We start from the raw sequence: 22,451 nt of genomic DNA, 5'->3' as shown, positions 1-22,451 counted from the left end.
ATTTCACTTCCCATTTAAGGGTTCATACTCAAAATTTTGTATTATTATAAACTTGAACCAATTGTACAAAATCGATGTTGATCAGCCTTTTACTTATTCTATAATTCTCAGGTAGGTACCTTATAAAACTACCTTACTCGAGTTACTTCCGGACATCATAAAATCCAAACCACTCTGGGATTTTCAATATTAAGTAAATCAATTAAGTTCAAGTTTGAAATAAAATAACATTTTAGATAATCTGTAAGCAGGTGAAATGAATAACCACCGCCGAGCGCTACAAATTATTATTTTTGCATAATAAATTAATAATGTATGAACGCCTCGTTTGAAGTGATATTTTTCAGAATTGATATCTGAGGATTGGAAAGGTATTAATATGAATAGTAGTCAAAATTGTTAAAACATGGTCCTTATGAATTTATTTATTTTTGGTATGATCATTGATCATTATAAATCAATATCTGTTGGGTATGGGTATGATTAATTTAATTATAAGTCGTTTACTGTTTCAGTAAACTGCCTTAAAAGTGATAAAAAATATTAGGTCTTAAACTGATTTGTTTGTTCGTTCGTATAATTGCGACGTTATTTATTGAAAGGGACCATTGTTGATGGTGCTTACCTACACCAGTATCAACGGTGCTCCTATATAAATATAACGCGGCGCTACTTGCACCGGTTTTAATGTTTTTGATCACTTTTAGTCAGTTTACTGAAAAACTAATCGCCTTATAATTATTTATGAAAGCATTCTATATTTATACTCTACTATTTCTACTGTTTTTAGTTCTAGTGAAAGAATAAGGATCAAAGTCAAATGGCGTTCTAAAAGTTTTAATTATGTGTCGAAAGAAGACAGTAAATTTACTGAGGCTACAAAACTTTAATTGACAATCCACTTCTATTTCGAATTCTCTTGATCGCATCGAAAGACAAATACCTACACGGTGTTTTTTTAAAGTCTGTTAAGTTTATGGGTGCAATCCTGAGCTTAAATTCAATAACTTTCTCAAATAAACTGGTATTCTAAGTAACTCCATTTTGGAGATAATCAATGATTTGTTTTTATCTGATAAGGCCCCTACGAGCGCGTACACTTGCCTTAGAGCCTGTTTACGTATTGATTAGTGATTAGTATGAGTTTATACATTTGATACTAAACGAAAGTAGTATTTCGGACGATCGATATCGATCGATCGAAATGTCATTGATATGTAATATTATTATATGAGTAGTATGTTAGTATGAAATGTGATTGTATTGACTTCGTTGGTGGATTTGAATATTTATAATATCCGTGGTACAAAAATGATACTCACGACGGCCAAGGGACCGCTGATATTACGTCACCTCCCGTGTCCATCATCAGATCAGCTCGATGGTACCCAAATATTGCATTATCACTCAACTCGTAGATTTATAAGGCTAGATTCCTAGTCCATACATCCCTAGTCAAGCCACTTCAACTGCGGCATTATGTCACACTCATTCAAACGGCCCTCGCAGTACTCAAGGTCGAGTTTTCGTTTTTCTGAAAATCTATTTTAATTTAAATAAGTGAAGAAAAAAAGTCTTGAAGTCACCCCTATTTCTTTTAGTTATAACCTTATTAAGATGTAAAAAAAAACATAATTTTTCATTCGTAAACTTCGGAGATAAGTGGGAGAGGGTGGTATTTTTTCCTTCATAAGTTATTTTTTTTTCACTATGAAAAAAAAAAATTGTTTTGTAATGTTCAATTTAAGCTTTTCCGAATGATATCCGACTTGTAACTAGACTTTGATCTTTTGCCCCCTCTTTATATTGGGAATATTCCATAAAGATAATTAAAAAAAAATACACTTTCAATATGTCTGGCTTAGATAGCGTTATTCATTATTATTCCAAATTTCAAATCGATAGCTTAAGTACTTCTTAAGATATTTAGCAATGTAACAGACGGACGGACGGATGGACAGAGTACGGTAGAGACGGAGGACGCACCATAAGGGTTCCGTTTGTACCTTTTTGGTACGGAACCCTAACAATGGTACGATAAGTCACAGGACTATCTCATCTTGTTGCATATAGGCAAAGGGGGGAGGTGAGTTGGATGCGTAGGATGGAGTAAGCTACTTACCAACTTTTTTTGTAAAAATGACGTCTCTCGTCGTTGTAACCAGACTGACGGACGGATTTTATATGAATTTCCGTCGTTGAAAGCGGTCGGTCGTTATATGCGAACTCGTACTAACCGGACTCTACTGTATACCATTCATTTTCCTTAAATGTACTTAGCCATGCCCCGCAATTAACGGAGTTTAAAAAAACACCGTCTAGATGTCAAGAGTTAGACCAAAATAACTCTGCAGTGATTCTGATGGCACAGACTGTGCAAGTGCTATTATAAACGTAATAATTTCATACAAGTTTGACGTTTAATATAACACTTGCACAGTCCGAGCTATCAAAACACTACATAGTTATCTCGGTCTAAATCTGTGAATCTACTTATAGAGTTTTTAGCGAACCGCGAGTTCTCAGTTCGGGGGTCGGGTTGGGGCGAACTACTGGTTATACCTATCTGCATAACTTATTTATTTTTAACAAACTAAATGTGTTTTACTTATTTAGACTCCGAGAATCCTGGACTGGGATGAAGAAACGCTGTATGAATTGGAAAAGAATACTTACATCACTATACAGACTAAGTATGACTCAATCGAGTATGTGAAAAGCAGATATAAGAGAAATACTGCCTTCATCGTGGGAAGATTGGCTTACAAAATACGCAATAAATTTTCACAGCAGATGCATATGGTCCATCGTTGCCGAACAGCCTATAAAAACAGATCCATTCTGGAGGTAATAAAACGGAATCACCTAATTAATTGCATAAGGCGTTACTTTACGGAAATCCATATTAATTAAAACAACAATATTACTGCTAATCCGTGAAATAATAAAATAACGTGCAAGTCAATCAATGCTTACCCGTTATAGGGTGAAATCACCAAAAGATGACCAGTTAAGCGACTACCCCTACTTTAGACGTTTTTTTACATATGTTGTAACTTATTTTTAACAACTTTATTTTTTTAATATGATTCAGCATATAATCTAGATTAGAATGAATTCTTTCAAATGCTCATATTGTAATTCAGCATTTTTATAAATAATATTATATGATGAAATAGGGTAAAATGCCCAGAAGATAAACACCGTGCCCTATCTCTGAACGTTTTGACCCCAAAATATGAACCAGTATAAAACCAAAATCAAGTACCCTAATATTGAACGACATGATGCCAATAGATAACTAGAATAGATAGAGTGTAACTTTGCCCCTTTTGTTAAATTCTGACCACTGAGCAATTATAATCGGTACCGAAAAGAATGGTCTATAAAATCTCAGTTTAAATTATTTGTGCCAGAGAGAGAAAAAAAATCCCTAGGTGGAATTTTTCTCCAAGAATTGCTTCTTGGAGAAAAATTCCACCTAGGGATTTTTTTTCTCTCTCTGATCTGATCTATATGATCTTCAAATAAATTAAAACGACTAAATAAATTAAATTCTACACTTTTTAAATTTGTATTTGTAAATATATAAAAAAGTAATTAAGCTACCGATTAGACATATAAAATTCACTATTTTTACAATTAAACTTGTTTAGTGTTGAAAATGCTACCCAACGAACAAATTACTTGGTTCTAGTTTTGGACACGGTATTGAAGAAATGAACTATCAAAATTAATCCGAAATTCATGTATTGGAATTGAGCCAAAAAGATGTAAATTATCATACTTCATTTTTTAGGGGTAAGATTTTTAGTTGAACAGCCCATACTAAAATAAAGCTTGAAATAACTGGGTTAAATAAAGGAAAGCTTTGTTCATCTTTTGGTCAAAAAATCAAGGCCTAGCCAGCTATCAATTTAAAACATAATTTATGCGTCTAGCTTTTCTATTAGATTTTATACAAGCATGTGAAAAAACAAGCCCTTGCCCAGAAGTTGAACTGCAAATATTTTAATAAAATAAGATAAAATATGCAATACTTGATAACGAGAACGTTAGAGAAATTAGTCTAGAATCCTTTCTGGGTAAAAGTATGTAAGTAAATGCATAATTCAATTTTATACGCAATTACAAGCTTATACTTTGAAGCGCTAATACAAATACAAATGGCGATTTTGGTGTGGACCGCGCATTTTACGACCGCTCTCAGCCACACGCACAGCACAATTGTCTGAGAGTTTAAATGTCAGCCTCGGCAAAGTATTGCCGCGTTAGAAAAAAATACCCTCAGGTGCGTAAAATAATTCACGATTTAATTATATTGATTTTGAGGCCAAATGTTCATATTTTGAGGGCCGGTCATCTTTTGGTGCCACTACCCTACTTACTTGCATATTTTTACACGCAATTTAAATTAGGTAATATTACGCGCCGCGAGAATGACAGGTTGCTCTTAAAATTTAAATATTTTTTTATCAGACTAGGTTGTAAACGTTGTTATTGTATGCCAGCATACTGCGATGGAATAAGCTATATTATGCTTACGGGCTTAATAGTTTTATTTCAATTTCATTACGCCCATGGGCATATTGAGCATAATGTTATTTCAAGTTTTCAATAAGTTTTACAGTAGTTTTATATTTGAAATATAAGTGTATTTTGTAAGCCGCTATTTAGTTAATTACTCAAAATTGTAAGAAACATTTTTTTAAGGGGGGGGAGGCACTACTTACATGTATCTGATTGTCACAAAAAAAATCATGAATAAGGGGGTTATACTTTACAAAATCGCTTACTAACAAGGTCTTTACAAAATCGCTTTCCTGTAAGTTTAAGCAACTGCTATAGTACATACCACCATTTAACAGCAGTCTAAGTTTCATACACTTGGTTCGGTGCTTCAACCTCTTATCAAACTGTCTGATAAATAAATTAGTTCCTAATAGACGGCGCTGTGCAATTATGAATATCCCGATCAAACATTTCATTTCAGAGGAACGCGATTTTGTGTAGACAATCTTAGTCTATACTTTATTTATCAATGCTCTTGAAACTATTCATCTTGCTTTATCAATTAGTTTATGACGGGCATTGAAACTATTGAAAGGTCGTTCTTTGATATCAGATTATTAAATATAATTTCAATATAAGCCCATCAATCGAATAGGCATCAATTTTTATCAATGTATTACCTATCAGGGGAATAATAAAATCGATAAAAAAATGTAAAATGACAAGGAATGACAGAATCACAATGAATTCCGGAACAATTAGTTCCAAAAGTATACACTGAATCATAGAACGCTCTAAGCAACTTAATGTTATTTTTAAGATCTATAGAACTATGTGCCAAATGTTGATTTTACTTGAAACCCCAGTCCAAACGCATGGAATGAGCACCAGGGGAATAGAAATAAGTATTTTTTTGATCAAGTGTTATGATTACGATAATTTTTACTTAATCCACGAAAGTAAATATTCATTTACTTTACATATGACATAACATTGTACATGCCCATGAAGAATACATTTTATATCAAAACACGCGGGAAATCAAGTCACAGTGAACCAAAGCCAGGGGAACGATATTATTAAATCGTTTATTTCAGGTGAAAGACCAATAATTACATCACAAACAAACTAAAATACAATACAAATTAACTTAAATTAAAAATAGTAAAAATAACAATCATAAATACATACGCCAATTTTGTGTTACCGTAAAACTACCCAACTATAGTCCAATACTGCAACTATGGTCCACAAGTTTGAAAGGAAATTAAGTATCTATACCAATGTTCCTTTTGGTTTACTCCTAGTTTTACCTTCCATTTATAAACATACTTTGCCTTAGAACTACAAAAATATAGTAAAATACACACCTGAACGAGAAAAATTGAGTTTATTTGTGGACCATAGTTGGGAGCTTTGGACTATAGTTAGGGGGTTTTACGGTACCTGTACTTATTTGCTTAAAAATGTATGCTATTTTTACATTTTTAAGAAAATAAGTAAACTGTATATCAATACACTTTACCTCTAGTTTTATGTCAACCTAAATGTAATGACCTAGATGTTTTATTTTATTTCAAAGTGATTTCGGAAGAATTTATATCAAATGTAAACACTTATACCTATTTCACAATACGGTTTAAAATTTGTATGGATATTATTATTATTATTATATAATTATAGGCGAGCAGCTATTTAGCTGATGAGCCTATGTCACACAGTGTCCTGTATTATACAGTTCAAAGTTTGTAAAGTCGTATCACATCACTAAGTAACATCAGTCTAACTTAGGTATTGTTTAAAAGCCACTAGTCCAATCTGTTTTTTAAAACATTGACCGAGGGAGCAGTTACAACACTATCCGGTAAACGGTTCCAAGCCGCCACGACACGGTTGGACAAAGAATGATATGCAGCTTTAGTAGTAGTGGGAGTGCGAACAATTCTTAGGCTGTGACCTCGGGTCTCGCGGCTGATAGTTCTCTTGTTGATTATATCGTGAATATCGGGGAGGTTGTAACAGTGGGTAACAATCTTAAAACACTCGATAAGGTCTCCTCTAGCTCTCCTGGCTTTGAGTGTGGGCAGCTTCAGTACATTTAGCCTTTCTTCATAAGGAGCCTTTCTTCATAAGGTAGGCATTTGAGCTTAAATAGAATTTTGGTGGCTCTTCGTTGCGCACTCTCTAAAAGGTCAATGTCTTTGACAAAATAGGGATTCCATACTTGGAAAGCATATTCGAGCAGAGGGCGGACATATGTTTTATATAAATGTTGATAAAAACTTCAACAGATATGCATTGGAAGGAGCGTTTTATAACATACAAGAACGAATTTGCCTTTTTGACTATATTATATATGTGCTCACCCCACTTCAAGTTATTTGTAACTGTCACTCCGAGATCCTTCTGAGACGTCACCGCTGCAATTGGAGAGCTTCCTATCGTGTATTAGACCATTGGGTTTTTTTTACCAAGGTGTAGAACTGCGCACTTGTTAACATTCAATTTTAATATCCACTGCGAAGTCCACTCCGTTAATCGATCCTTCGAGCAGAGGGCGGACATATGTTTTATAAATTTTGATAAAAACTTCAACAGATATGCATTGGAAGGAGCGTTTTATAACATACAAGAACGAATTTACCTTTTTGACTATATTATATATGTGCTCACCCCACTTCAGGTTATTTGTAACTGTCACTCCGAGATCCTTTTGAGACGTCACCGCTGCAATTGGAGAGCTTCCTATCGTGTATTGGACCATAGGGTTTTTTTTACCAAGGTGCAGAACTGCGCACTTGTTAACATTCAATTTTAATATCCACTGCGAAGTCCACTCCGTTAACCGATCCAAATCAGTTCATTATCTTACAGTATACATACAGTATACTATTGCAGCTGACCAGAAGAAACATGAGGGTTAGCGAAGAACTTTCCATCATCTGCAAAGAAGCACGATTCTGACTCTATTAGTGACTTGATAAAGTCAGTCACAAATATTCCAAACAGAGTCGGAGATAAGACAGATCCTTGAGGTACTCCACTCAGCACATTTAGTGTTAGAGACAGGCAGTCACCGACTCGCACACTGAAGGTTCTGTCTGACAGGTACCCTTCTATCCATTTTAGTAGCTTTCCACGGATTCCAAAATAATCTCAAATTTCAAAAGTAGTCTCTGATGAGGAACCTTGTCGAATGCACGTTCAAAGTCTAAATAAATAATATCCACTGGAAGGTTACGGTCCATACTTTTGGTCCAAGCATGTACACAGGTTAAGAGATTGGTAACTGTAGATCTTTTTTGTACAAAACCATGCTGCTTCACTGATATTAAATTTTCCCTTTTGAGGAAACCTGTCAACTCCTTACATATAATTTTTTCCATACACTTGCAGATAATGCTTGTGAGACTTATTGGTCTAAATTTGGACGGGTCGGTCTTGTCACCATTCTTGAAAATTGGGGTTACTAGAGCATGTTTCCAATCCCGGGGTATACAACCAGAGGTAAAAGAACAATTCATAACCTGCCAGTTTCGGGAATATCACAGCAGCAGCTTGCTTCAATACAATGCTTGGAAAGCTATCAGGGCCAGCAGCTGAGTTAACATCCAAGGTATTCAGAACATCAAAAACTTGCTTTGGTGTGAAAAGTATGTCACATAGTGCGGTCTGAACACGAGCCACCTTATCGACTATAGGATGTACAGTGAAATCCGGTTCCTGGGAGTATGTTTTATGAAATTTAGCAGCAAAAGCGTTGGCAATTTCTATGGGGTTGGTAAGTAGATCTACACTGGCACTTTTAATTTCCACTCTGGATGTACTGAGCCTGTGAATGTGAGCATAGAATTTCTGGTCACCATTTGATAATATGTTATTTTCATACCAACTTCTACTCTTCCTAGTCTCTGCGACACACCGGTTATTAATGGCCCTGAATCGCTCATAATCCTCATCTGACTTGCTTACTTTATAGGAGTCCCATATTAATCGTTTTTCTTTAGTAAGAGCCACTATGTCTTTATTGATCCAAGGTTTGTTGTATTTATTCTGTTTACTGTACTGTTTGTGTACTGTAACAAGAGGAGCATGCTTTTGAATATTTTGTGTAAGAATAACTTTAAATTCTGTCCATCGTATGTCTAAAACAGGCTGAGTTGTAATAGGCAAGGCGTTCAGATCCTTGCAAAGATCATGGCTAAATTATACATAGTCGATAAGATGATAAAGTAACTTCTAATTAATCCTAGGGGCATTTTGCTGAGCCAACAGTTGCATTTTAAATATATAATGACTTCATAAAAATTTAAATAACATACATTTAGTTATCAGTTTTCGTATCACCGCCGCGCGTGGTAATATAAACATGCAGTACTCGGTTGTTAGTTATCTTTACGTCTGGCAGCCTTTTCGTTTTCTTTTAGAACATCAAAGCAGTTTGAAAAAAAAAACGGTCAACCTTACGCGTCACCGCCGTGTTTGAGTTTTAAAAGTCAGTATTAGTTTCACATTATTGTTTGTAACATAAGATATACCTAATAAATTCGAGATTGAACGAATTATTTAATACATGTTTAATAATTGTCACGACCGTGGCCTCAATATTCTGTCCCAGCCAAGGACATTTGAGTCCACGTTCGTGACATATAGACACGTGGTCGTGACATTCTCAATTCGTTTGATTAATTTAGAGGCATATTCTCTCTTTCTCTTTAGAAATGGATTTTATTAGCTATAGATCATTTGTTGTTATTGCCCAACTGCTAAAGCAGAAAAATGTTTTCCGCGTGTATGTGGATGTATGATGTGTATTCAATTCTTCATAATGCTCTACAGCGCTAGTTTGACGGATATCAACGTATGAGCTGTCATTCGGTCGATGTGCCGTAGTCATGGGAGTGACTAAGACTATGTTAAAATTATTGTATAAATTAAAATAGTGGAGTTGACCGCCAAAATGCCGAAATGTCACGACTGAGGGACACTTTGTCACAACCGTGATTATTTACTCATTTTATTTACCTTTCCTGAGGGTAATAAGCTTAACCATATGCATCAAAAAATGATTTTTATACGTAACAATATCTGAAAAATAAAAAAAAACTTTCATGACAACATATTTTTCTGGACACAATTTAAGAATCATCCTGATTGTTTGAGTAATTGTTTGAACGTTATCAGTTGAATATTACATATCTCAGCGTAATAAAAATACTTACTGCAATTTTCTTTAGTAGTTTTCGTTGTTACCATATTACTGACTTTTTTCTTTTTTATATGTATGTAGTCACCACTGACAATTGTTATTCACTATGATCCGAAACATTCGCCGTCGGAAAACGGCACCATGTATTTCCTACCTCAACAATATATAACTAAATAAAACACAATAACTAACAATGTATGATACCGAATTTAAAAAAATAGGTAGTGTTATACTTAAAATGAACTTTACTGTTAACATCTTCCAAAAATCAACAATGAAAATTGGCTATATTGTAGTCTCAGGTTTATTACAATTTACAACTATATAATTTTTTATTTGCTATTAGCAAGTTACGCCATATTTTTCTATTTTCTCTGAATTTATGTTTCTGGCCGACCGCGTATAATAGTAGTTTACTTTTGTAACGCTACGAGTAGATGGAGCTTTCACCTTCACGTGCGCCGTGGAGCGCTTCCATGTGTGCGTGCTAGCGGGGAGGACGGATGCTAGCGGGCGTGGCTTACGAACTGGTATTCGCGGCTTTAGTAGGCCCTAAAACTTTGTAGCGACGTAAATTTACTGTCATCTTTAGACACATGATTAAAACTTTTAGAACGCCATTTGACTTTGATCCTTATTCTTTCACTGTTATGCGTTAAACTTGTTAAATATCAAAAAGTGGCGTCATCTTATAGGGCACAATCTAAAGGCTATGGCACCATCGCTCGAAACTATGCTGTCATACCTATGGCCTCTGACCTATTAAATGGCGCCACTTTTTGATATTTAACAAATTTAACACATATCAGTAAAATAATAAGGATCAAAGTCAAATGGCTTCTGATAGTTATAATCATGTTTCGAAAGATGGCAGTAAATTTACTACGGCTACAAAATTTTCTTTGACAATCCACCTCCATTTCAAATTATTTTTGATCTTATACAATAGATGGCGATGGCGCTGTTTTGCTTATACGTAGAACAGGACCGTGGAAATCATATGAATGGGCCTATCTTTTCTTTTGAAATCTTTGTTTGGAATGAATGTGGATTAACTAAGTATCCAAATTACATACTTACGTAACCTAATTTTCACAAATAATGTTTAAATAATTCAAGTGTTTTAATAAGTTGCCATTATCCTCATTACAGCTGATAAGGAATGCAACATCATGTCAAAGATTGTACTACGATATTCACGTTACGACTGAATTGGTAAAAACATACTATCTAAACTACTCCACTTTTAAACTAGAAGGGGAAAACATCGATATCACAATAAAAGACACCTTACATAATATTACTGTGGATAACACTGGTACATCCACCCCGGACGTACTACGGGAAGTTGACCCTGGAGATGTCGAAGATTACGAACGCCGGCGTCATTTTGCACAAAAATTACGTTTACCAGGCTTCCACAGTTCAAGAAATGTACGGAAATCTCTGAGATTTTTGGGTATGGCGGACCACACGCTCCGGCTTCGGCAGCTAGTTAAAAAAAGAATAAAATAATTCTAAAAATTAAACCCTGAAATGCATGTTTTTTTGTGTTTGATCGAAATTAATATACTTACATGACACTTAGTTGTTTACTGTTTCTGGGAATTTTATTTAGAATGTTAAATCAGTGTTAGAAGTCACATATCACATACACATACCTTCTTGCAGGGTTGGGCATGGGTGTAGGCAGGTACAGGCAGGCACCCCTAGAGCTCAAATTTTACATACCATGTATGCTCCTCTGCGGCGTCTGCCCCCGCCTAGGCATCCGGCGATATCAACCCCCCCCCCCCCCCCCCCCCCCCCCCCACCTAGTTCACTGGCTAGATACGCTCTTGGAGTTGGGCATAATCAATTATTACTTACTTCACTGGCTCAGTGACCCAAACAGGATCTTGCATGGCCTCTGACACAAGAGAGCGCCACTCTGCCCTATCCTGCGCCACGTCACGCCAGTTGGGTATTCCGAGGGCGAACTGTACCCCTAGTGTAAATTTAGCCGATAGCGAAACGTGACGTACGCGTTTGCGTTAAGTCTCATTTTGTATGGGTTTTTGAACAGCGCGCAAAGCGGGACGTTTTGGAAAGTCAAAAATCTCATACAAAATGACACTTAACGCAAACGCGTACGTCACGTTTCGCTGTCGAAAATATTTACACTAGGGGTACTGTACCCCTAGTGTAAATAAATTCGATTTCCAAACGTGACGTACGCGTTTGCGTTTAGTCTCATTTTGTATTGGATTTCGAAAGAGCGCGCCAAGCGGGACGTTTTGGAAACTCAAAATCCTATACAAAATGAGACTTAACGCAAACGCGTTCGTCACGTTATGATGTCGATCAAAGTTACACTAGGGGTACAGGTCTTTACATGTCAAGTTAATTTCGAGTAGCAAAAAAATACATTTATTTTATATAAAAGAAATTACATTACTAAAAATTACTATTTAAAAGTATTTACGTTTTGAGGTAAATCCATTGCACATATATTTTTTAAGTAAGTACCAAATTTAATCAAAATTATGTCATTTTATACAAGCCCTACCCCTAAATAAATAAATAAAACTTTTTAGTAAATTTGAGGTTGTGTTTATCAATAAAAATGACGTTTTATGTACAGTAGTGTTCAAAAAAATTTTTTTTTGTCGTATTTCACAAAAACTCATATCACATTTTTTGCTTCTGTTGCCATCAGGAATGCACGGTTAAAATCGCTCACGGGCACCTTGTACAATTGTGGTACAGTATTAATTTATATCTGATAATTATAATTAGAAATTTAATAGGGAAACAATAAATTAGTCTAAGTATTACATCATAATTACAAATACGTACAGATGTAATTACATTTGAAAAAATCAGTCTACATGTTGGTTGCTCCCTGTGAGGAATTCCTCAATAGTGTAATAAGCTTTTTCTAAGAGTAGCTTTTTTAAATTTCGCGTAAATATTTTGTCACTGGCAGAATCAACTATTGATTTGGGTAGTGAATTATATAATTTAGGTCCTATGACACACATTGGTTCATTGACCCATACATTTATTTTACATTGTCTTATTTGAGTTTTTTTATGGAAAATAAATGATAAAGTAATGTTTTATTACATTTACTAAAAGTTCAATTTGTTTGCCCCAGTTTTCACAGAAATGAACCTGTGTTAGCCCTAAGTATGACACACCCAGCCAAATCATCACATAAGAGGGATGATGGCCTCGTTGTACTCTCGGTACAGCATCAATCGCCTCTTGACTGTTTTTTGCATACACTCTGTCATTCTGGCGGTTTACGGTTACAACATTCTTCAATGGTAAAAAATTTTTCATCTGTAAATAGTATTTTCGGTGGCCATTTTGTGCGTACCGCTTCAATAGCACGCGACTTCTCTCTAGCCTCATAGTCTTTAATCGTCCATTAAGCAAATGACCTTTTTGTTTGCGGTAAGCGTGTAGTCCAAGGTCTTAATTGATAACTTTTTTTAGGGAGCTTCTCTTCACAGACATCTGTATTGCCAACTACTTTTGCTTCCGGACGGGGTTTCTTGCAATTATCACCTTCACTGCCTTTATTGGAGCTGGGGTCCGAACGGTGCGTGGTCTTCCAGACCTCTTGCGGTCATCGAAGCTCTGAGTACTATTGTATCTATTAATTGTGCGATTAACAAATTGTTTGTTGATTTTTAGGTTTTCAAGCAACTTCAAAATCATGTTTGGCGGGTGCCCACATTTGTACAACGCAATTACTGCGATACGATTCTCTTTTAGGCCGCAATTCATTATAGATACGACGAGATAAGCGTTATGTGTGGTATATAATTATAGCTCACAAATCCACCACATTATGTCATTTTTTATTTTTTCGGTAGCATTTGTTTTAACGGAAATAAAGAGGTTGTAAATCGAGTAACAGAACTTAGTGACCAACTAAGTACACTTCTTAAGAGCGCTATTACGTTTCGGCGTTGAGCTAGTTTAGGTATTTTACATGCTGCGACAGGCTGTGCGAGCTCAGTATGCCGATCACTTTTATTTTACTTCTGGATGTTTTCGTAGAGAAAATCTTTGAGGCAATAATATTTTTTATCTAATAAAAAACAAACAAGACTTCTTTTAAATTTATTAAAAGGTAGCTCCCTCATGCGTTGCGGTAGCTTGATATGCACTTTAATGCACATTGCAAAACACTGTCTGTTATATAATTAATACTATCATGTACAAGACGACCTTCATTTCTCGTGCCCCTCGGAAACACAGTTTAGGCCGTCGTGAAAGTTCCATATGGTTCTTGACGAAAATGCACGACTCCAAAATATACAAAAACGGAAGCGTCAGGATCTTTAAATTTTTGAACATTTCTCTACATGACCGATCCCTTGGAGTGGTAGGCCGTTGACTCCCGACTGATTATGTCATTTAAATTTAGTACCTTTAATGTTTAATCTGTTAAGTTCAAATAACTCAGTAAATCATGTCTTAAAAAAGGCTAGGCGCCAATTCAACGAAATCTTCCTAAGAAAAATCATTTTTAAGACATGATTTTCTGAGCTATTAGAACTTAACAGATTAAACATTAAAGGTACTAAATCCTGACGTAATAAAAATAATTGTACCTTAGCGTTAAAAAAGGCTAGGCGCTAATTCAAAGAAATCTTCCTAAGAAAAATCATTTTTAAGACATGATTTTCTAAGTTATTTGAACTTAACAGATTAAACATTAAAGGTACTAAATCCTGGCGTAATAAAAATAATTGTACCTTAGCGTTTTTTCTTAAAAATTAAATCGATAACTTGAAAAATTATAACGCCTGCAAAATTGTAATAGCAAGCAAAATATAAAATGAGTAAAACTTGGAAACCACAAATAAAATGACTCATATTATAATTGAATATGAAGGTAAAAAAAAGGTACAAAAATTTGGCTTTTATAGAATTTATCAATAACCACGGGAACATAGCGTAATAAAGTACACCCGCCATTCTGACTGTCAGGATGGCGGGTGACCTGTTTTTTGATCATAACTTTACGTACCGTGAGGTACAATTTTTTTTAAACGAGGTACTAAATAGTACAAATTAGGTACAAAAATATGGTATGCTTTTCATTTGATTTTATTTAGGTACACCCGCGATTCTGACTCTCACAAGGATAAGGCCGTACTTCAAATTTGAACTAATATCGACGTGATAAGCGGCTAAAGAGGCTTGTAAACCGGACGTGCGTCTCAGTCTCCTCTAAACATAAACAAACCCATTTATTTATGAACAAACTTTTTCAATCTGTTCATTATAGTCCAGATATTTATCTAATTTTAAACCTAAAAATGCTATATTATCCGTTTCAGCTATAGTTCTATTTTTATAATGTATATTTAATTCTTCACTTTTGCCGAGTTTTGTATTAAATTGTACATAGTTCGTTTTCTCAACATTTATTTGCAAATTATGTTTACCTAGCGAATCGATTACAAAGATCAACATTTCATTTATATTTTTCCACGTGCTTTTTGATACTCTCATATTTATTTGGTGTAACAACAACTGAAATATAGATAGGTGTATTGGTTCTGCTTAGTAAAATATCTCTGAGCGCGTTTAGGTCAGTGGACCTAGGAAGACCTTGTCGAAGGTCGTAGAGGACGTGTTTTATTATCAGCTCTCCACCCTTCATCCAAGATTCGACGCAGCGTGAACATGTGGTCGTCTGTAGATCAATTTTTCAGAAAAGGTCCTTGGTAATTGCCTAGCTCTTTAGTTATTTCATCTAACTTCGCTAGGAGAAAGTTTGCGTATATTCTGTGGTCTATGGTCCAAATAGAAAGCCGTTGGTAGTCGTTAACCGATTTCGAGTCGGATTTATTGGACGAAGTACTAGGAGTGACTGTCCAAGTGGACCGCAGAATATTTTTTATCAAAGTCGTTTTTATATGGTCTCAAATCTCGGATTTTAGATCTTGAGTGTTTGCCTTGTATAGCTCCGTGTCCACTTAATCGATGCCGGGAGCAGTGCCGTTTCGCATTTGGCTAACGATTTTGTCAATGTCTTCAATTGTGGCCTCTTGTGACGGGTCCTCAACGATGAGTCCGTCAATGGAAGCCCCTCCATATTGTCGAGTTGTTTTCCACTTTGACATTGGAAGAAAGGTATTTTTGATTCGGCGCCTTTCCTTTTGCTTATGCCGCCTATAGAAATCGTAGGTTATTATAATTCTCATTGCTGGGTGTGTTTTAGTTAGCCTCCTGAAGAACGTTTGGCATTCTTATTCGTTAAGCCTCTCTTTGGTTAGTTCCCGTTTCGCCGGATTCTTATTTCGTCGGAAATATTGATATGCAATAAAATCAGTTAGGTTATATTGTCAGTGCTAACTGTCAGAATGGCGGGTATACTGTTTTTTGGTGATAACTTTAAGTACCGTGAGATCAACTGTATTCTTTGTTGCGATCGTTGCGGATTATAAAATTATACAGATAAAATACAAATAATTTTATTAAAAATATAGTTACAGGTCAGATTGTTGGTATTGTCCATAATTTATAGTTTAAACATTTCAGATTGTTGGTATTGTCCATAATTTATAGTTTAAACATTATTTCACGTATAGGCAAAGTATACAAATTCGCAACACTTATGATTTATATTAGGATAGGTAGGTTAAAGACCTCTTCATAGCTATATAATTTTCAAGAAAAAAAAAAACGACTTCAATGAGGGAGACCGGTGAAAAAACGATTATTGTTGATTTTAGATTTCATATAATGAAAAGACAGCGTCAACACCTAATTATGTAGAAAAAGAGATAACATGTTTTTTTTTTGCCTTTGCACCTTGACACATTTCAGATTTTCCCTATGATGGTTGACTAAGTAAGATACCCGCAATAGGGTATTCGACTGTATTTAAAATAAATTATTTCACACCATGCATGAAATAATGCACCAGATAATTATTAAAAAAAAAACTAAATAGGATAACAATATAAAAATATGCATTGAAAACCTAACTGCTTGGCAAAGAGAACAAATTGCCAAACGTGAACTATGCATCATTGAAGAGTTCCGTTCCGTTCATTATCAGCAGTTCCACTTCATCAAATGTCACTTCTACAAATGTAAATACTTGTTTTGTTAATGAAAATACTAAGATCACTATATATATGCATTTGAGGAGTTCCCTCGATTCCTCATGGACCCCATCGTCAGAACTCGAAATTGACAAAAATTTGTCTTGAAAATCTAATTTGCTTAACAAACACAGCGAAGAGGACAAATCGCCAAACGTGTACTATGCGTCGTTGAAGAGTTCCATTCTGATCATCATCAACAGTTCCACTTCAACAAATGTCATTTTTTTAAATGTAAATGCTTGATTTGTTAAAGGAAATACAAAAATCACTATATGTACGCCTTTCATATTTAAAGAGTTCCCTCGATTCCTCATGGACCCCATCGTCAGAACTCGAACTTGACAAAAAATTGTCTTGAAAATCTAATTTGCTTAACAAACACAGCGAAGATGAGAAATCGCCAAACGTGTCCTATGCGGCGTTGAAGAGTTCCATTCTGATCATCATCAGCAGTTCCACTTCATCAAATGTCACTTTTTAAATGTAAATGCTTGATTTGTCAAAGAAAATACAAAAATCACTATATGTATGCCATTCACATTTGAAGAGTTTCCTCGATTCCTTATGGATCCCATCAGAACTGAGTTTTGAAAAAAATGGGGCCAATCTGTATATAAATTCAAGCAGAAAAATTTTCAAAATCGGTTTAGAAATGACGGAGTTATGGAGTAACAAACATTAAAAATTGATAACCTTCTCTTTTGAAATTTTTAAGTCGGTTAGAAATAAGTGAGTCATGAGCCCCATTTTTACAAGCTTTTATTTAACTTGCCCTGTTGGTATGTATGAGACAAATCTTGCAAGTTCAATTTGACCCACTTCCCGGTTTCCGCTGAAGCTAAAAATTTGCATACATATGTGTCGGGTGACAATGCAATATTATGGTATCATCAAGCTGATCTGATGATGGAGACAGGAGGTAGCCATAGGAACTCTGTGATCAAACTGTGTGATAAATTGTGTTTGGGAATTTTAGAATTGTCTCGATGAGTATTAGTTGCCTGGAAAAAAGTACAGTCAGCGATAGAAGCTTGTACCAAAAATGAATTTTTTGCCAAAAACTAATTGATTCTTAAAGGTTGCGGTGGTAGCTGCTATTGTAATAGTGTCGGGCAAGCGATTGTAGACGCATGGTCCCAAAATATGGGTCCATTTCGCTGATTTGGCGAGTCGGTGTGATTCGACTACCAGCCTATTTTTATGTTTGTAACTGCGAAGTCTGTACTTGTCGTTAATACCTTTACATTTGAACTTGACAATATTTTCTCGTGCGAACACTGCTATCTGTTGTATAAACAGACATGGGGGGGGGGAAGGACCTTTATATCCTGAAAGAGGTCACGTGCAGGGGTATCCGCTGCTTTACCGGCCATAGCGCGGACATTTTTTGCATGGCAAACACGTGTTTCCAGTCTGCTGCGCGGCCCCAGTGCCATGCCGCATGTCAGAAGCGAGTGTACCGTGGCAAAGTAGCACTCTCGCACCGCGAGTCTTCTGGCGGTGTGCGTAAGCCTCCGCGACGCGAAGCACGCGCGCCCAAACTTGCCGCACAGCTCGTTCTCGCTCTATGTGCGCTTCCCAAGTTAGATCATTGTCCAGCTGAAACCCGAGGAGACGTGTGCAGGTCATCTGCTGTATAGGGGCACCGCCCGCACACACTCTCAGGGGCGAGCTGGCGTGGCCATTCAGTCTGATCGTCATGAAGGACGTTTTTCTTTATTTAGTGCTAAACCGTTTGTGCAGAACCACTCGTGCAGCTGATTCATTACGTCATTTAGTGCTCTCTCCAGAAGTCGTACTTACTACCGCCGTTAAATCGTCGGCGTACATATAAATTTGAGCGCCTTTTATGGTTTGCGTCAAGTCGTTTAGCAGAATACTGAACAATGTGTGCCCCTCCAGGCACGATCCCTGCGGGACACCCATTAGGTTTTGTAAGTTTGAGGACTTGACTTTCCCACCATCGCAGACTACGATTTGGGCTCTCTCGTTCATGAATGACAATAATAGTCGGGAAGCCAGTCCCCGAACGCCATAATGGGCGAGTTTGTCGGCAACGAGGGCGTGATCCGCTGTATCGAAAGCGCAGGACAGGTCGCAGCTGATCACCGCCACGCTGTGTCCTGTCTCGCGAGCCAACATAACGCAGCGCACCGCTTCTCGCACCAGGTCGGTGGTAGATCGATCCTGGCGGTATGCATATTGACTGTCAGTGAATACATTCCTTGACGACCAGAAATCCTACTTCAAGACACTTGGACATGGGTCGGTAAGATTTAATATCAGATTTCTGGCCTTTACCTTTAAACAGTGGGCTTATCTTGACTTTTTTGAAGCTCTCCGAGTATACACCTTTTCTTATGCAGCAGTTAAATAGCTGAGCCCAAGCATATGAGATCGCTGGGCTGGCTTGCTTGAAGAGATTGGCGGATAAGCCGTACACGTCAGTGCTGTTTTTTATGGTGTGCTATATATATGGTGTGAAAGGTTTTGAGCCTTATTGAGCAGTCGGTGGCAATGCGCTCGTGTGATAAGGTGGTAATGGAGATGGCGCGACCGGTGGCGGGCGCCACACGCAGTGGCGGCCGTCACGAACTCGCGGTTGATCGCGTCCACCGCGAGCTGTTTCGTGGCGTACGGGTTTCCGGCACAGTCCACGAGCAGGTCCGTGTAGTCGCTCACGGGGGGTATGGCCCAGCTCGGTGTTAATAGCATGCCACATTGCTTTGCTTTTCATTGGGTAATATGAGTGGTACTGTGCATTTATAACAGTGGATTATTTAGTTACATGCATGCTTGCTTTGAGCTGTTTATGTGACGATAAGGAATCAAATGTTTATTGCTGCTTATTAGAATTCGGTTCCCTGAAATTATTTTACCTTTAAAAGAAACTATCTGATTTCAGCATTAATTTTATATTATGTAGATATTTAATAACAACAACATAATAAACTATTGTAAAAATTATACACTTTATACTTATGTTAACTAAAGTATTCGCTTATAAGCTAAATAGGTATGTATCTAACACTGTAGAGTATTTACATGTCTCGTCTTAAGGAAAACACACTTGCACTCCTACTAAGTTAACACTGCAGTCGCATCTTAGAACGTACTTAGGTAATACTAGCACATGTAGTGTCCTTTTAGTTTAAAATCGTCTTTCTCGATAATGGTCACCATATGATTCACAGCTGAAATTAATATAAATAATTGTTTGAGTAACTTCACAAATCACAAATGAATCAATATTCGCACAACGCAGCAGGTTATATACACTTTCGCAAGCTCTGTTTAATTTGGAAAGTAAAATGGCCCGATACCGTGCTTATAACAACATGATTGGCCAGTCATAAAAACCGTGCAGTAAATAAGATGAATGTCCGCTTGACTTTGCTAGTCAAGCATTTTAACCATATAACTTTATATAAATACTAGTTTACAACTTGAACAGTCGAGATAACAAACATCTTTACAAACCAACGTTCCAAAATAGTATTTTATACAATCGTATGTATCATATAATAGAGCGCTTTTCAGTCGAGTACCGGGTTTAGGCAATCTTATACCTTTAAACGAGCAATTCTTGTATATATATTTAGTACCTGGGCGACCGAGCTTTGCTTGGTTATAACTATTTATTGTAATATGGTGGTGTATAGGTGATAATCTTAACTACATTTTTTTACTAAATTAAACTTGTCTAAAACAATAAAAATTAAAAAATTATATATAACATGAACATAATCATATAAAAAAAACAAAAGTTAGACACTGGGCGAGATACGAACCCGTAACACTCGTTTAGCAGTCCGCGTCTTAACCCGCTGGACCAGACGGACAGTATCCGGCAACACGAAATTAGCGACCATATTCTGCGTCGAAAGAAAAACGCATGAAAACTCGAAAACACGCGTTTTCCCAAACATAAGACTAATCTAGATCGATTGTATACCCCCAAAAACGCCCATATACCAAATTTCTGCGAAATCGTTAGAGCCGTTTCCGAGATCCCGGAAATATATATACATATATATATATACAAGAATTGCTCATTTAAAGGTATAAGATATATATATATATATTTCTGTGATCTCGGAAACGGCTCTAACGATTTCGCTGAAATTTGGTATATGGGGGTTTTTGGGGGTTACCTTATTGCGGTTAATTTATAATTTAATCAGTACTTTTTTAGATTTTTTTTTGTCAAAACCGTAAAAGTACAATTTTCAAAATGGTGGCTTACAGTTTTAACATCGAATAATTGCACCAAAGCGTGCTGGGCTTGTAGGCACTTATTTACCAGTTAATTGAAGTAAGCTGCCAACACGTTTTCCAAGAAATACTGGGCGTTTTTGCTGATTTGCCGTTAAATAAAAGTTTTATATGCCGCCAATTATTTTTCACCCGAGTTTGATGGTAAAAGGATATCGTTCTCGGCTCTTGCCTTTATTAGTATTACTGGCAGCATCAATTTTATGTTTATTGCATTCTCAATGCTTGAAAATGACATTTTCGTCAATATATAAACTAAAAACATGCAAAACTATTCCAATTTTATGACAAATACGGAAAATGGCTGGCGTGTTATTTTTTTTACGCGCGATACCAATGCGCAAAAAAAAAAAAAAACCAATGCGCGCACAAGGCAAAGGCGCGAACGAAATCGACAAACAGCCAATTTAAAAAGCGGCCAAGTGCGAGTCGGACTCGCGCATGAAGGGTTCCGTACCATTTATGACGTATTAAAAAAAAAACTATAAATTACTAGATCTCGTTCAACATTTTACCACTTTGGACACGCATTTTACCACTTTGAAAGTGTCTCTCGCGCAAACTATTCAGTTTAGAAAAAAAAGATATTTAATGAAAAAAAAATTTTTTTTTTTAATTTTATGACGTATTAAAAAAACTACTTACTAGATCTCGTTCAAACCAATTTTCGGTGGAAGTTTGCATGGGAATGTATATCATATTTTTTTTTAGATTTTTCATTCTGTTATTTTAGAAGTTACAGGGGTGGGGGGGGGACACATTTTTTCACTTTGGAAGTCTCTCGCGCAAACTATTCAGTTTAGAAAAAAATAATATTAGAAACCTAAATATCATTTTTGAAGTACTATCCCTAGATACCCCACACGTATGGGTTTGATGATTTTTTATTTTTTTTTAAAGTTGATGACATAAAAAAAAAAAACTACTTACTAGATCTCGTTCAAACCAATTTTCGGTGGAAGTTTGCATGGCAATGTATATAATATATATATTTTTTGATTTTTCATTCTGTCAGTTTAGAAGTTACGGGGGGGGGGGACACATTTTTTACCACTTTGGAAGTGTCTCTCGCGCAAACTATTCAGTTTAGAAAAAAATGATATTAGAAACCTCAATATCATTTTTAAGATACCTCACACGTATGGGTTTGATGAAAAAAGATTTTTTGAGTTTCAGTTCTAAGTATGGGGAACCCCCAAAATTGATTGTTTTATTTTCTATTTTTGTGTAAACATCATAATGCGGTTCATAGAAATAGAATACATCTACTTACCAAGTTTGAACAGTATAGCTCTTATAGTTTCGGAAAAAAGTGGCTGTGACATAATCGGACA

The 22,451-nt window shown here is 36.1% G+C and overlaps 1 protein-coding gene and 1 long non-coding RNA gene across 5 annotated transcripts in view; one reads left to right on the top strand and one right to left on the bottom strand.

The window, feature by feature from the left end:
• The first annotated feature begins 1,207 nt into the window (after nucleotides 1-1,207).
• On the top strand, nucleotides 1,208-11,304 carry LOC133517286 (uncharacterized). Its single transcript, XR_009799351.1, has 2 exons — nucleotides 1,208-2,847; nucleotides 10,874-11,304. It is a non-coding gene; the product is annotated as an uncharacterized LOC133517286 (long non-coding RNA).
• Nucleotides 11,305-19,741: 8,437 nt separating this feature from the next.
• LOC133517177 (DNA translocase FtsK-like) overlaps nucleotides 19,742-22,451 on the bottom strand; it is a 59,243-nt gene continuing 56,533 nt past the window's right edge. For all 4 annotated transcript variants that reach the window (XM_061850390.1, XM_061850397.1, XM_061850381.1 and 1 more), the window contains one exon: nucleotides 19,742-20,036. The gene's annotated coding sequence lies outside the window, so the exon portion shown is untranslated. The remainder of the gene's footprint in view (nucleotides 20,037-22,451) is intronic.

This window comes from Cydia pomonella, chromosome 1, assembly GCF_033807575.1.
Source record: "Cydia pomonella isolate Wapato2018A chromosome 1, ilCydPomo1, whole genome shotgun sequence".
Lineage (NCBI taxonomy): Eukaryota > Metazoa > Arthropoda > Insecta > Lepidoptera > Tortricidae > Cydia > Cydia pomonella.
This window is presented reverse-complemented; position numbering and strand designations above follow the sequence as displayed.